We start from the raw sequence: 17,449 nt of genomic DNA, 5'->3' as shown, positions 1-17,449 counted from the left end.
TGTATATGTTTTTCCCTTCCTTTTTCCCTTGTTATGTTTCTTTTTAAATACTGTTATTCTGTAATATCTTCCAGTTTTGATGTAGGGCCCACACTTTATGTGTTGTCTTGTCTGTTCTCTCCACTGATATTGCCTGACCTGCTGAGTGATTTTAACATATTCTAATTTTGTTTCAGATTTCCACCGTCTGCAGTTTTTTTTGCTGTTAGGTGAGACAGGATAAAGCTGTTGCTCTGATGCCTCTTGCAATTGAACATGTGGCCAACGCTCACCATCCGTGTTCACACGTGAAAAACAATCACTTACGTGAGGTAGCAGGGGAGCAAAGGATTCAATGTATTTAGGGGCGGGAACATTTGACAAGAAAGTTACAGAAGAAAAAAAAAGGTCCATAGTATTGTTAAGATCTAGATTTTTCAGCTGGGCCTGTTATAAAACACTCTTACAGCCATTAACACCTATATTTCTATTGTGCCTCTGGCACAGTGATAAGTACCAGATGGTGAGAAACTCTAGAATATTGTTCTTATCTATATCTCTAGCAGCAGGAAAACTTTATCTAAAGTTTCCTGAGTGAGTTATCTTCGGTGCCATTTCCTCCCTTTCCTTCAGTTTTCAAAGGAATTTAATCTTCTCTTGAAATCATTTGGTCCTTTTTTCATATTCCATCAGAGAGATATTTCTCTCTCAGTCCTTCACCCCGATGGGCTCAGTGACAATGAAGTAATTACTGCCTCAATCTTTTTTGATTTCTATAATGACATTGACATAGTTTCCTGTAATCTTTCAAAAAATTCAAAATTCAGGCATCTCTGGCCCACTTCTAAATTGGTTTTCTTCATGTCTTAAAGCTCAAAACTAAGATTACTAATCAATTACGTCTGATCCAATTAAATGCCTGCTATTGACCGAGGCTTTGTGAAAGAATCCTATTTCTTACCTGTTTGACATTAAAGGGGAAAGTGTATTTCTCTGGATTTCTTCATATTTCCCAAAATATTTGAATTATCCAATAATTCAAATTAATCAACATAAATAATGAAGTAAAATGGGAATTTAATGTTTAAAAATGTAAGTGTCAGGTAATTTGAACTAAGCAGCATTGAATTAAGAAAAATCGACTGCAGGGTAAAAATTGGTTCTGGCCTGGTTTTGGACGCATAACCAATGTCGCTCAGACAGCGCGCGCACCAACTGAAGGCCCGAGGCTCACCCAAAATCGGGCCTCGGGCCTGATTGTAATCATTTGGGCGAGCTGCCTACACATGGCGCCCCCCCCCCCAGAGGCAGCTCGCCCATTGTAAGGGTTTTAATGTCAGGCCGCCTGCCTTGTGGCCTAAGGTAAGTCCTGGAATGTGGGGTGGGGGTCGGGGGGGTTTGAAGGACAACTTGGAGGAGGGGCAATTGTGAGCCAGCAGCAGCCCTCTGGAGGGCTGTGGAGCTGGGAGAAATACTCCTGCTCGTCCTGGCTCCACAAGAAGAATCCTGAATGCAGCAGGCCCGAAGCCTGCTCCGCTCATCGCCGGGCCAATTTAGTGCAGGGGTCCTGAAACAGGCATTAGGCTCCTCATTTACATAAGCAAGGGGCCTAACACTTGTTTCAAGCAGGCGTCTGGGCAGCCGTCCGTACCCCTGGCACTGATCGGGTGCAGGACTTTGCTCCCCAAAATTGGCCCTCGTCGCTCCCATTTTATGCCCACTTTCTATCCCTGTATTTTCTTTTTAATGATTAGTTAATGCCAGTATTGCTTTTTTGCCCACAGGTCCAAATTTAGACTCCAGCATCATTATTCTTCTTAAACACACCAAAATAAATTGGTCTATAGAAATCGATATAGCTGGACGTGCCCAGAAACATTGTCAATTGTTTGCTCTCATTTTCTTGCTCCTCAGGTGTTGAGCTTTGTCCTGTGTGCTATTCCTACGTGGCTACTTCTCCTCTGAGCCTGAAGACGGTGGGGTTGAAACCACTCTCCAGGCTTTGAGCACATAATCTAATCTAACATGCCTGTGCAGCACTATCAGAGGTGGATCAAAGTACTGCCTGCCTGTTCTAATGGTTCAGGTCAACGTTAAAGATCCCATGGCAATATTGCAAGAAGAGCAGGGGAGTGCTCCCTGTGTCCTGGCCAACATTCTTCCTTCAACAAACTCCGCCAGAAACAGATTGACGGGCCTTTCATCTCATTGCCATTTGTGGGATTTTGTGCACAAAATGGCTACTCCTGCACATCAAAAATTAATTGTGCCAAGAGCTCTCTGACGTTTATGGGAAACACGATAGATAGCTTGAAAAAAATGCCCTGCCAACCTAGTATCAAAGTCGACAGACCCCCCCGTGCTTCCGTCTGGTTTAATGTGATATGCCGCTGATTTTGTATGAATGGTAAATAATATATAAAAATGATAAATAATAAATATGATAAATAATGAATACAAATGTGTAAAGGATATTCAACAAGGAATGGTTCAATATAGATTCCATCCGACATATGAGCTACATTGATTCTTCCTCAAATCTATCTTTCTATTGTACATTAAAGTTGGTACGTAGAGCATGCATTTCATTGTAAACGTTGATAGTCTCCTTGCCGCCAGGGGCAAACCCATTGTACTAGCTGTAGTACCAGTTACACCTTGACTGTCACAGATCCATTGAGTCAGACGTCCCACTAAGTAAGAATGATTGAACTGGCAGTCTCTTAAAGTCTAACGGAGCCGGTAATTGGTAAACTAAGCTGAAATAAAGGAATCATTGTCCACCTCCACGCACCTGCCACTGGAGCGTGTCACACCCTAGGATTCTGACCTTCATCACTCTGAAGATTCTGCTTTGAAATGTTCTTCCGTCCTTATAATGCCATGTCTTGTTAGCCCCCAATGGCCTGGTGACTCGTTGCCGTCCCACGCTCACCTGCCCACCCCAGGCAACATCTCCTCAACTGGCAAAGATGATCTTGTCATGTTTTCAACTGCAGCTGAGGTGAACTTCTCATCCTGGCTTTGATGGTGCCCCTCGCCCTTTCCTCCTTTCTGAGGGGGAGGAAAAGTTTAACTCGCCTCATCACCACCTTCCCCTCTTTCATTCCTTTTCCCTCCCCCTATCTCCCCTTGGTTTGTTGATAGAAAAGCATCAATGTTACTGACTTACACCCGTGAGACAGAGATTCAAATGTCTATTATCTATGAAGAGGAGGACAGAGAGAGAGAAAGAGAGGCAAAGAGAGAGAAAGTCAGACAGAAAGAAAAAAATTATTATAGTGCCTTTCATTACCTCAGGATGCCTCAAAGCGTTTCACATCCAATTTTTTTTTTCGTTCATGGGATGTGGGCGTCGCTGGCGAGGCCAGCATTTATTACCCATCCCTAATTGCCCTTGAGGAGGTGGTGGTGAGCTGCCTTCTTGAACTGCTGCAGTCCGTGTGGTGAAGGTTCTCCCACAGTGCTGTTAGGAAGGGAGTTCCAGGATTTTGACCCAGCGACGATGAAGGAACGGCGATATATTTCCAAGTCGGGATGGCGTGTGACTTGGAGAGGAACGTGCAGGTGGTGTTGTTCCCATGTGCCTGCTGCCCTTGTCCTTCTAGGTGGTAGAGGTCGGGGGTTTGGGAGGTGCTGTCGAAGAAGCCTTGTCGAGTTGCTGCAGTGTATCCTTTGGATGGTACACACTGCAGCCACTGTGCGCCGGTGGTGAAGGGAGTGAATGTTTAGGGTGGTGGGTGGGGTGCGAATCAAGCGGGCTGCTTTGTCCTGGATGGCGTTGAGCTTCTTGAGTGTTGTTGGAGCTGCACTCATCCAGGCAAGTGGAGAGTATTCCATCACACTCCTGACTTGTGCCTTGTAGATGGTCGAAAGGCTTTAGGGAGTCAGGAGGTGAGTCACTCGCCGCAGAATACCCAGCCTCTGGCCTGCTTTTGTAGCCACAGTATTTATATGGCTGGTCCAGTTAAGTTTTTGGTCAATGGTGAACCCCAGGATGTTGATGGTGGGGGATTCGGCGATGGTAATGCCGTTGAATGTCAAGGGGAGGTGGTTAGACTCTCTCTCGTTGGAGATGTTTGTAAACAATTTTACAATACCAAGTTATAGTCCAACAATTTTATTTGAAATTCACAAGCTTTCGGAGGCTTCCTCCTTCCTCAGGTGAATGTTGTGGAAATGGTCGATTGTTGGAGATGGTCATTGCCTGGCACTTGTTTGGCACGAATGTTACTTGCCACTTATCAGCCCAAACCTGGATGTTGTCCAAGTCTTGCTGCATGCGGGCACGGACTGCTTCATTATCTGAGGGGTTACGAATGGAAGTGAACACTGTGCAATCATCAGCGAACATCCCTATTTCTGACCTTATGATGGAGGGAAGGTCATTGATGAAGCAGCTGAAGATGGTTGGGCCAAGGATACTGCCCTGAGGAACTCCTGCAGTAATTAAATGCTTTTGAGGTGTAGTAACTGCTGTAATGTAGGAAACGCAGCAGCCAATTTCCGCACAGGAAGGTCCCATAAACAGCAAGGAGATAAATGACCAGATGATCTGTTTTAGTGATGTTGGTTGAGGGATAAATGTTGGCAGTTAACTTATATTGCATCATGGATGAGTTTTTTTCAGTCTAGGCAATACAGGCCAAGGATTTGGATATTGCTGTTTGGTGAGAGGTAACAGAATTGCATAAATGCTAAACCCACCTCCCATTGTTGGCACAGTTTGGAGTAGTGTTGTTAAGAAATGAGATTGTAAGGTTCAATTTACCCCCCACAGTATTTTGTTAGATTTTAAGTCTAAAATGTGGTCACTGCCAGCAGTAAAACTGAGTTCTGGAAATCGGAATGAGTGGATAAGTAGCCTCAAACCAGGAAGACTTATTGCAACCATTCTGCAAAGGCATCTCGACACAAAGCTGGAGCTGTGCCTGACTCAGCACTGTCAACATTAGGGAATTGTTGGGAGTCAGGTTTACAATGCAAATCCGTTCAAACGCATAAGAGTAAGAGCTCCTCTTTTCACTGTGTGAAGCAACATCTAAAAGAACCTGTTTACAATTTTAATAGAAACATCAAACGTAAGAAATCTGAGTAAACAAATTCACAATGATCATTCCATGTTTTTTTTAAGACTTGGTAGGTCTGCCAGACATGCTGGAGAGATGACAAGACAATTAAAAAACCACTGGAAAATCAGGGGACAAATCGAGAATCCCATTACTTTGCCTCGATTATTCTCCCCTTCAGCAGTAACCAACTACTGCCAATGAGGAGACTGGCGTTTGGAGCCGTTGCATTCAGGAGGGGAGGATAGGAGAGACAATTAGAGGGAAAAAGGAGAATTTTAACCTCAGCAAATAATGACTCCACAACATGAGACACACAAGCCGGTAAGAAAAAAGGCCGTGAGTGTCTTGGATAGGCTAGACATCTATTTGAATAAATTAATTCTGTTATCAAGGGTGTTCAAGCTACACTTGGAGACTATGATGGGAGAATTAAGGCAACAGAAGACTGTTTTTCAAACCTTTCTGTGTAGGAGATGCCCTGCAAATATTTACATACTCTGGGGACCCTGCAACTGTGAACACATTGCGGTGACCCCCTGAGTATTAACAGACTGCAGGGAACGCTATCAATATTAGCACACTGCTAAGGCTGCAAATATTAAGACACTGATGAGGATTCTGTGAATATTAAGGCACTGATGGGGACACTGTAAATATTAAGACACCGATGGGGATACTGTAAATATTAAGACACGGATGGGGATACTGTAAATATTAAGACACCGATGAGGATACTGTAAATATTAAGGCACTGATGGGGACACTGTAAATATTAAGACACTGATGGGGATACTGTAAATATTAAGACACTGATGGGGATCCTGTAAATATTAAGACATTGATGGGGATCCTGTAAATATTAAGACATTGATGGGGATCCTGTAAATATTAAAACATTGATGGGGATCCTGTAAATATTAAGACATTGATGGGGATCCTGTAAATATTAAGACACTGATGGGGACACTGTAAATATTAAGGCACTGATGGGGATACTGTAAATATTAAGGCACTGATGGGGATCCTGTAAATATTAAGACATTGATGGGGATACTGTAAATATTAAGACATTGATGGGGATACTGTAAATATTAAGACATTGATGGGGATCCTGTAAATATTAAGACATTGATGGGGATCCTGTAAATATTAAGACATTGATGGGGATCCTGTAAATATTAAGACATTGATGGGAACACTGTAAATATTAAGACATTGATGGGGATCCTGTAAATATTAAGACATTGATGGGGATCCTGTAAATATTAAGACATTGATGGGGATCCTGTAAATATTAAGACATTGATGGGGATACTGTAAATATTAAGGCACTGATGGGGATCCTGTAAATATTAAGACATTGATGGGGATACTGTAAATATTAAGACATTGATGGGGATACTGTAAATATTAAGACATTGATGGGGATCCTGTAAATATTAAGACATTGATGGGGATCCTGTAAATATTAAGACATTGATGGGGATCCTGTAAATATTAAGACATTGATGGGAACACTGTAAATATTAAGACATTGATGGGGATCCTGTAAATATTAAGACATTGATGGGGATCCTGTAAATATTAAGACATTGATGGGGATCCTGTAAATATTAAGACATTGATGGGGATCCTGTAAATATTAAGACATTGATGGGGATCCTGTAAATATTAAGACATTGATGGGGACACTGTAAATATTAAGACATTGATGGGGACACTGTAAATATTAAGACATTGATGGGGATCCTGTAAATATTAAGACACTGATGGGGACACTGTAAATATTAAGACATTGATGGAGATCCTGTAAATATTAAGACATTGATGGGGATCCTGTGAATATTAAGACATTGATGGGGACACTGTAAATATTAAGACATTGATGGGGACACTGTAAATATTAAGACACTGATGGGGACACTAAATATTAAGACATTGATGGGGACACTGTAAATATTAAGACATTGATGGGGACACTGTAAATATTAAGACATTGATGGGAACACTGTAAATATTAAGACATTGATGGGGATCCTGTAAATATTAAGACATTGATGGGGATTTTGTAAATATTAATACACTGCCAGGGACCCCGGTCCATAACATCTGAATGACAGTGTCAGCTATCCAAAGGAAGACGGCAGTATCATTCCACAAAGCATCTTCTTGTTAAGAGGAACAGAAACAATTGAGGTAATTTTAAGCTAATCTGCCCTGTTGGAAACTGATCGGATCTGATTAACTGTCCCTCACACACCAGATTTCACTTTACGCTCACTTCAACGCAAGGTAAAATCAGGCGGGGGTGTAAAATCGGGCGGCCAATCCAATCCCGTCAGGTTCCCGCCAGGCGACTTATGTTAAAATTACTCCCAAAGTGTGAGTTCGTCAACAAATACAGAGATCTTATGACCTCTGACACGCCCCGCCCCCTCGGGGTTGCGAACCCTAGTTTGAAAACCTAAGCATGAGCTGCATTTGGGCCGAGTTGGCTTCTCTTGTCTTATGTTCTCATATGTCAGGTTTAAAAAATAGTGCACAAACCAAACATATCTCTTAACATTCTTGTTGCCCACATCAAGCAGCCTTTAATGCTGTTGCTGCATGCCTGACTTGCAAGCGTAACTCCTGACTCCAAGGGCTTGTTGAAAACCATTAATGCAGTCACATCAGTCAGGTTATGCTGGTCACACACAATTGGATTTGGGAACAGGCATTCCAGCTTCCTCCCAAACGTGGGTCAGCACCACTCAATCATCCTTGGCTCAGTTGGTTGCACTCTCACCTCTGAGTCAGAAGGTTATCGGCTCAAGTCCCACTCCAGAGACTTGAGCACATTATCCAGGCTGACGCTTCAGTGCAGTGCTGAGGGAGCGCTACACTGTCGGAGGTGCTGTCTTTTGGATGAGATGTTAAACTTGGGCCCCGTCTGCCGTCTCAGGTTGACGTAAAAGATGCCATGGCACTATTCGAAGAACAGCAGGAGAGTTCTCCCAGATGTCCTGGCCAATATTTATCCCTCAACCAACATCACTAAAACAGACTATATGGTGATTTGTCTCATTGCTATTTGTGGGATCTTGCTGTACGCAAACTGGCTACCGCATTTCCTACATTACAACAGAGACTGCGCTTCAAAAGTTCTTCATTGGCTGTAAAACACTTTGGGATGTCCTGAGGTTGTGAAAGGCGCTATATAAATGCAAGACTTTCTTTCTTTCTTACTCATGCCAAGGCGCATATGCAATGTGTCATGTACAGTGTCTGTGACTGTGGTGGTACTCTGAGTTTCCGAAGAAGCTAATATGCCTTATCTTTGTGTCCAGTTGTTAAATGTACCTGCCAGCACATTGTCTGCTACCTCCCAGAGTTGGAAATACCCCAGGGGGTAATAAAAATTATAACAACAGTCCTCGTCATGACAGCATGACACCACAGCATGTTATGAATTATGGCCCATTGTGTGGGTCACTTGCATTAGACTGCAAGCAACTCAACATTACTGCCAGATCTGGTTTCATAAGCTCCGTACTGGGAACATTCCAGCAAAGATAAGGGTAGCAGATCACCAGTAATACATCTCTCTCTATCTCCTCTCTCTCTATCCCCCCTTCTCTTTCACTCTCTCTCTCTCTCACCCTCCCTCCCTCCCTCCTTTTCTCTTGTATGTAGTTGTTACAAATTTTATTCTAGTTGTATACACTGACCTAAGGGAAGAAGGCGAATGGCAATGGAAAATAACGTCAGCAGGTCAGAAATTACAATGAAAAATGGGCGTTTAAAATATTTTTCAAATAAAGAGGAAATTATGGCCCGTAGTTCCAGCACGTCGAGAAAAGAGTCACAAACTATTACTTTCTGTGAACGCTTCATTAAACTGGATAAGTTCACAAAATGACATGATACTCCACAATCCACAGTAATATAGCTTTCAGTATGTGATGGGTTCCTATTGCTTCTTCATGTGTGCACAGTAATTAAAGGTTTGCGGTGCAGTCTGTGACATCTTGAATTTGGATTCTAAGATGCGGAATTCATTTCAAAGCCACAGCTATTCACAGAAACACTGAGTCATTTGGTACACGTGAATATTTGTGATCCGTATTGAATTTTTTACACCTATTTAGTCACAGCTTGTAATGGGTAGAATTCTATTTTTAATGGCTGTCTCAGAGCGGAGGGGCACTCCTGAATCCTGGTTGATGTTTCACACCAGCAACTAAATCACGATGGGCTCCATAACATCAATTTAGAGTTTGCTTTTCCATCAGTGCATAAGGATCCCATAACACTGGAGCAAATAGCCTTTCACACACAGCGGAAATGCTGCCAAACCACACCTTGGGTTGGATAATTGAAAATAATTTATTTTCCTGAAGAAAAGAAACTCTTACGATATCACTGTTTCATGATTTTTCTCATCTTGTCTTTAAAAAGAGTTAGTGGCACTAACTGGTTTTAAAGACAAGATGAGAAAAAAATGGAGCTTGACCCTTTCATTTAGTTTCCCAATTAAAGCCCTAATTTTAACTCATCGGGCAGGCAAAGGGTGAGGTGGGCAGGAAGCCACTATGATGTCATCAGCGTGAGGCCCGGGCGATTTTAACTCCCGGGGCCTCATTTCCATTTGACTGTCGGGCTCCCCTCCCGATCGCCTCGGGAATCGGGCACAGGACGAGTGTAATTTCCAGTGGGCCTCCCAACGTTATCGCCATTACCCAAGCAGAGGAAGAAGCCATGGCGATCAGTGGCCCAGGCAGAGCCACGAGCATGAGGGGAAGGCGAGGCTAACGGCTTATCTGAGAGGGGTGTCTACATGTTACTTGTATCCCTTCATTCACCTCAGCAAATATTCAGCAAGCTAATAAGAACATAAGAAATAGGAGCAGGAGTAGGCCAATCGGCCCCTCGAGCCTGCTCCGCCATTCAATAAGATCATGGCTGATCTGATCCTAACCTCAAATCTAAATTATAAGAAGCTTCACAACTTCAAGCTGCATTCCCAAGAGTGTCGCTTTCTAATATCCAACTGCCCTCTGAACTTTTCTCCCTTTTATCTTTCTTCTAGGTCCCCTCGGCTGGAAGAGGTCACTGCTGAAGATGACACTTTGGAGCAGGTCACTCCTCCTGAGGATGCACTATCAGGGACTTTATCCCTCCCAGGCATTAGCTCCGACATTGGCACTCCGTGTGGGTTAGATCGTGAAATACCCGGCATGACTGAGCAGCAGCGGCAGGCACTGGTGGCAGGGACAGCCCAGGAGAGAGCTCGCCAGAGGGTAAGGTCCTCTCCCAGCTCTGCTGAGCAGGACAGGGATGAGGACTTCAGCCCTGAATAGAAAACTGCTGGCCTCACACAAGCCCATCAGATATATCAGATAATGGAGCGTCTGCCAAGGAATTTCAGCACTATGGCTGAAAGTGTGGAGGAGTCCGCTTCCAGCCTGTGTGGTGTCATCTCCCAGGGCATCAGCACTCTGCAGTCTACCTTGGAGAGTCTGGTCACCTCCAGCACTACTGCAGCCGGGCCCTCACAATAAGAGTCAGAGTGACCAGCCTTTGCAGCTGAGTGTTTCTTTATATGGAGCTTCAATGGCTCTGAGAGACCAACCCCACCAGGTTTTACTGTCAGGTCAGGCACTGGGCGGGACTTTCGCTATTTTTAGTTAAAAAGGGTCCTAATGTTCCTGTGGCAGCACTTGTCCCAAATCCCCTCACTGCTCAACATGTATAAATCTACATATATAATCCTTTGAGGATTTTACACTTAGTGTAAAAGTGCTGCTTATATAGTGTTTTAATATCCTTGTTGAACATTGAGCAAAAAGGCATATGGCTTTTCTGAGTATGAAAAGACTAGGTTGAAACATGTACCACGTGGCTATAGAAGATTATCAGACGAAGGACGAATTTATAGGGATGACAGTGTGCTCTAAATTCATGAGATGTACAGTACAAGCTTCAGTGAATGGACTAAACAGGGCTTAATGTGGCAATAATGAACAAAGAGAGCGGATTAAACTGGGAGGTGCGCGAGAATGCTTTCATTTCCTTAAGACCCGGTATCAAACACACTGGAGAACCCATTGTCCAAGGAGCAGACGGGTTTAACCCTGCCATGATAATTGAATAAAAAAAGGCTTATATACTTTGTTAAACCTCTTCAGTTGTCCTGGTAATGCACATTATGTGCCTTTTACCTTAAGCAATCATCTAGCTGTTCTTGAGATATGTTATAAATTTTAAGTGACACTTTTTTGTTGGATCATTTTCTGAATGTATATGTGAGCATTTACTATGCACAATGCCTCCTGCTCCAGGCAACCTGAAGCCCAACATTCCTGTCTTCACTCACTTTAGCAAAGTGATAGCTTGTCCTCCAAGAAGCTCAAAATTTATTAGATTCCCAAATTCGGAGCACAGAGATTCCAGCCCTTTGACCTTCTTGCTCGATGTCTCGCGCGTATGGAATTGGCCTTTATAAGTCAGAATCATAGAATCATAGAAATTTATGGCACAGAAGGAGGCCATTTGGCCCATCGTGTCTGTGCCGGCCGAAAAAGAGCCATCCAGCCTAATCCCACTTTCCAGCTCTTGGTCCGTAGCCCTGTAGGTTGAGGCACTTCAGGTGCATATCCAAATACTTTTTTAAATGTGCTGAGCGTTTCTGCCTCTACCACTCTTTCAGGCAGTGAGTTCCAGACCTCCAGCACCCTCTGGGTGAAAAAAGTTTCTCCTCAATTCTCCTCTAATCCTTCTACCAATTACTTTAAACCTATGCCCCCTGGTTTTTGACCTCTCTGCTAAGGGAAATAGGTCCTTCCTATCCACTCTATCTAGGCCCCATATAATTTTATACACTTCAATTAAATCTCCCCTCAGCCTCCTCTGTTCCAAAGAAAACATCTCCAGCTTATCCAATCTTTCCTCATAGCTAAAATTCTCCAGTCCTGGCAACATCCTCGTAAATCTCCTCTGTACCCTCTCTAGTGCAATCACATCTTTCCTGTATTGTGGTGACCAGAACTGTACACAGTACTCTAGCTGTGGCCTAACTAGTGTTTTATACAGTTCTAGCATAACTTCCCTGCTCTTATATTCTAGATGTCATACTAAAACTCGACAGTGCCCTGTTCGGACTGCACCTTGAGTGATGTGTTCAGGTTTGGTCTCCAGTTTTGAGCTCTGAATTCAGCCATCCAAAAGTTTTTGACTTATTCACTTATTGACTCAAGCCACTTGATCCTTTCACAAGGCATTGTGTCACGGACCCTGCACAACCTACTTAGTTTGCTGAGAAAATGTTCTGCAAAGTTCTTTGCTGTGCCATCCCCAAAGGCAATTCAAGCAAAGCCTCAGAATACCTAACCAAGCTTAAGTATTGCATTATACATCCTCCACCTTCTTTGGCTTGACATTTCCATGGTCCCACTGGTCTCCTCGGCTCAGCAGCCGTCCTTTTGAGTACATAGTCAATTATCTCTGTCTGTACTTATCCTGATAACTCTCAGTCCCATTCCTAACCAATTATTTATTGGGCTTTTTTTTTCTATCACTGTTTCATTACACACTGCATTAATTGCTTCACCTGGAAGGCTATTCCATATACGGAAGGAAAATATTTGAAAGGGAAGTTGTACCTCTTGGGTATTTATTCCATGGGCTGAAAAACACAGTCCATGGTACAATTACACACTCTGAGCTGTCAGTTATCAGTAGTAATGGAAAATCACAGGGGGATCCAGAAGATTGATACCCACGCAGTGCATAATCCAGCCCATTAAACTGGAAACGAGCTCACGCAATGGATTATATTTTACTTTTCTTATGCCAACCCTTTTTAATGTTCTTTACAGCTCGCTAACCAAATGGCAGATGTGTGCAATATTGAAATGGGCCATTTGATTTCTGTTAGTGGCAAAGACAAAGTCCAACCAAGCACGACATACCTGTAATCACGATTCTTTAATACTTCTCAAGCAGTTAAGAAGATATTTAACCAATATAGAGTTTCCGTGTTGGAATTTCGATGTAACTTCCTAGTAATTACGCGTTCAAATGCATTGCTTTCTGGTGGGGGTCACATGTGATTTACATATTGTTGGAATAGTAGCCCTTCCTATTTAGGTATGGCATAAGATTGTTGGTAAGCACCCGAATGGCTATGTGTGCAATGATCCCCCTATGCCTTAGGGAAACCATCAATTTGGCCAAATTTTAGCTGCCTCTGCTGAGTCTACTGAAGTAAATAGTTGGGCACAGGGTGAAACAGGGCTTCAGTTATCTCCTGAATGGAGTTGCGCTTAGGGAAGCAGTTCATTCCTGTCGTGTCCCCTGTAGCCTCAAAGTTGAAGACAGCAGTGGCCTTCACTCTCATTGCTGCTCTTGATTCTGCTTCACTATGAGATACATGGTGGTGGCCAGTCCACCCATGCTGCGTGTCTGTAAATACCTCAGGTACTTCAAAATCTCACCTCTCTCTGATACCTGGTCTGACCTGAATTTTTTTATACCTTCACCGCCCACCCCCACCCCATCCCCACTCCTACACCATGCAGTTCTGCACATGTTGTTTGTGATTGGCCTTTAATAAGGCCTTAACAAGTAAACACTTTTATTACTTGTCACTAATGTTTCTGTTTTCGGATAGGAGAATTCATGAGAGCTACAGTAAATATGGGGCAATAGTCCGTTAGTGCTTTCTGCTGTTGTTGCAGTCCATAAATGCATACTTACTATTCTGTAAAATTATCAAATAAAGGAAAATAATGGCCCCAAGAGAGAGCAAAGTGGTTGATTATACCCTGATTAATATATTAATGAGGGACAAATGCCACTAGGTTTAATGGTTTGATGAAATGCAAATACAGTAAAAATTCTACACAAAACAATAATGTGGATAGCTATATCTGTGTTTGTAATTTGAGCACAAGGGGCAATCTCTGGAGATTTCAGTACCGGCATCTAAACAGCCCCAGGACAGAAAACTAAAGGCAAGAACTGCTTTAGGCTGAGCCAAATAGACACTGTCATCTGTTGCTATGGGAGATGCTCCTCAGTGTCTAAAAGTGAGATGACATACTCTGTTCGTGCAATGTACATTATTCATTCAGAAGTTGCCACTTTGAAGTAAGAGAGCACTCTGCTATCCCGCAAGCCTCAGACAGCAATGCTTCATTTGCATCTCTTCCATTTCAAAGGGAGTGTTGGATCACCTTGGAAGATGTTAACACATTATTAACAAGTGGTGCTCTGGAAAAGCCAGTCTCTTGCCAAATTCATACAACATGTCTTAACCTGCAATGAGGAGAGGTTCTTGCCATCCTCTTGTTGGATCTTCTCCTGTTGGTTACTTGGTTAACTGTGTCAAAATAAAAAATGCTCTGACCTCTTACCCCAGTGCAGTCTGCAACATCTAACGCCACAGATACACTGCTCAGCTCGCCGCTCTCCCAAGGCGGGTACAGTTGCCACGTGTCCACCTTTGGCGTGTACGGGGTGGCTTTTGACCGTGCCCTCCAGGAACTTCTTAGAAGTAAACCAGAGAATTAAAATTGCAGAGGAATTTGGGTTAATGTGTTTCCCCCTTAACCAGCTTCATTTCCCCCCGTGTTACCATTGTGATATTAATTTCAGTGATGTGATGAATGTTGAGTTTTGTCCATCGCCCATTGTCTCCCCGGTCACGACTTATCTGGAGCAGAACTTCCTGTTGTCACTGAAGAAAAATTTTCTGCATAAAATACCTGACCCCGGGCTATGTCCGAATAATAATGTTGAGGCATAAATTATGGAAACAAGGAAGGAAGAATGATGAGGCTGCAGTAAAAGTGAGAGTATCTGTTTTGCTAAAATGTGTCATTAAGTAGCAATATAGATGCATTCAACGCTCATTTAATTTTGGCTCGCTTCTATTCAGTGCTGTTTCTTTGCCAGAAACACCACACTGCATGTTTCATAATGAATCACAAACTGACCAGGGGCGGCCTTGGGGTGGGAGTGTAATCTGGTGAACTGTGTCCTCTGCATCTGTGCCAATGATTTGCCACATGGCAAGTTCACGACCTTGGCTAGGATGTGAGGAAGAGATAGGGAATGGAGACTTGGCATTTCCCCCACAGGGAGAGGGGAGAAAACAGAAGAGATGTTCTCTCAGGCTATGTGGACTGCAGGTTATAGCATGGCAGATATTTGGAAACAGGTCTCCTGGTAACTCTCTTTGCTAGGGAATGTATTACATAGATTTACATTGAATGTATGGCACAGAAAAAGGCCATTCAGCCCAACAGGTCTATGGTGGTGTTTATGCTCCACACGAGTCTCCTTTCACCCCATTTCATCTAACCCTATCAACATAATCTTCTTTTCCTTTCTCCTTCATGTGTTTATCTAGCTTCCCCTTAAATGTATCTAAGCTATTTGCCTCAATTACTCCTTGTGGTAGAAAGTTCCACATTCTACTCACTCTCTGGGTAAAGAAGTTTCTCCTGAATTCCCAATTGGATTTATTAGTGACTATCTTATATTTATGGCCTCTGGTTTTGTTCTCCCCCACAGGCGGAAATATTTTCTCTACGTCTGCCCTGTCAAACCCTTTCATAACCTTAAAGGCCTCTATTAGGTCACCCCGCAGCCTTCTCTTATCTAGAGAAAAGAGCCCCAGCCTGTTCAATTTTTCACAGTTCTGGTATCATCCTTATAAATCTTTTTTGCACCTTCTCCAGTGCCTCTGTATCGAAGGGGAGGGCCTGGAATCTGAAATGAGAGAGAAAATGTCCCAGTAATGTCAGGTTATAGTCCAACAATTTTATTTTAAAATCACAAGCTTTCGGAGATTATCCCCTTCGTCAGGTGAGTGAGGTGACTCACTCACCTGACGAAGGGGATAATCTCCGAAAGCTTGTGATTTTAAAATAAAATTGTTGGACTATAACCTGGTGTTGTAAGATTCCTTACATTTGTCCACCCCAGTCCATCACCGGCATCTCCACATCATCACCAGTAATGTCAACATAGACTGGCAGTGAGCTTAAGGCAGAAATTCAGACTTGAGAGTCCTGTGCGAGCTTTATCCTTGTCCTCCATGGCATCATTGGAGCCCCTCAATTGAAACAGTAACCTTGTAAGCTATTATCACCTTTCATTTACTTCATTTGTTTGCCAGAAATGCTGTCTTATGAGCATGAAACAAATAGCACTATTTGTGTTAACTGTTTACGAAAATAGCTTTGTGTACTATATTGTTGCTCCATGCGCCTAATGAGTCATCCAGTCTTTGGAATGATCTCCAAATTAGAATTATCCATCACAACCAAAAACCCAATGAGTTGTTCCCCTCACAATGATTAAATAAGATGTAACAGCTACGGCTCAAACAGGAGTGTCAATGTTCGGAAAACCCAACCGATAAATAGTATGCAAATAGTAACTGCCTTCAGGTTGAAAGTCACTGGAAAAATGTAAAAGAATTATTGAATGGTTAAAAGCAGAGATTTGACATTAATATAAGCACTGAAGTGGAAAGATTAATAAAGTCTTACTACAAAGACGGACGTCTTACTGTGATCAGAGGAAATTAGAAGGATAGTTTGACTCATGTATATTGGAAAAGTATTGCAGAGTCCTTCTGTGAAATTATTTAACCTTTATCAATAAGGGAAAGGAGTTATGATAAGCACTGGTTGAAGAAATGACTCCTTTTTGCACAGTTGAGTGTGCTGCTCGTTGAGGCTTTGCAGCTGGCATTGTCCAACAAGCATGTCTGGCTTATTACAAAAAAACACACTTAAACCAATTAGATAAAAATTGGAATCTTCATCTTCTGTCACTTTGAAGAGAATGTTCAGGCCTTATGAAAAAGGGCATGAAATAAAATGGCTTTCTATTTGTTTGACAGGTAAGACGAACGGGATATTTATTGGGTCTGCTACACATTGACATTTTCTATGTTGCTGCATATGTCAGTGTTAGCACTGAATTCTCTGACATACATCAGCCCACTGCTACAGCACCATCGTGCTAGCCATAGCATCTACATATCTTCCATTAGAGTATGCATCGGAGAATTTCTAGTGATCCTTTGAGATGTTCAGACAAAAAGGACACATATATACACAACCTTCCAAACATACTGAAATGCAAATACAGACAGATTTGCTACTGCTGGGTTATTGTAATGGTAATGGTAATTTTGCAATACTGCAGTTAATACATTGAGACAGTACCATGGAAGATGGAAAAGATTAGCTTCGATCACCTAAGGGGGTTGGAGAGGAAATTTCCTGATTTTTTTCCCCTAATTGGCCTGGGTTTTTAGCTAGTTTTTCACATCTCCCAGGAGATCATATGGTGTCATGGGGAGCGTTTGTATTGTGAGGCACAACCTGTGCGGGACA

Source organism: Heptranchias perlo, chromosome 8 (genome assembly GCF_035084215.1).
Source record: "Heptranchias perlo isolate sHepPer1 chromosome 8, sHepPer1.hap1, whole genome shotgun sequence".
NCBI lineage: Eukaryota > Metazoa > Chordata > Chondrichthyes > Hexanchiformes > Hexanchidae > Heptranchias > Heptranchias perlo.
This window is presented reverse-complemented; position numbering follows the sequence as displayed.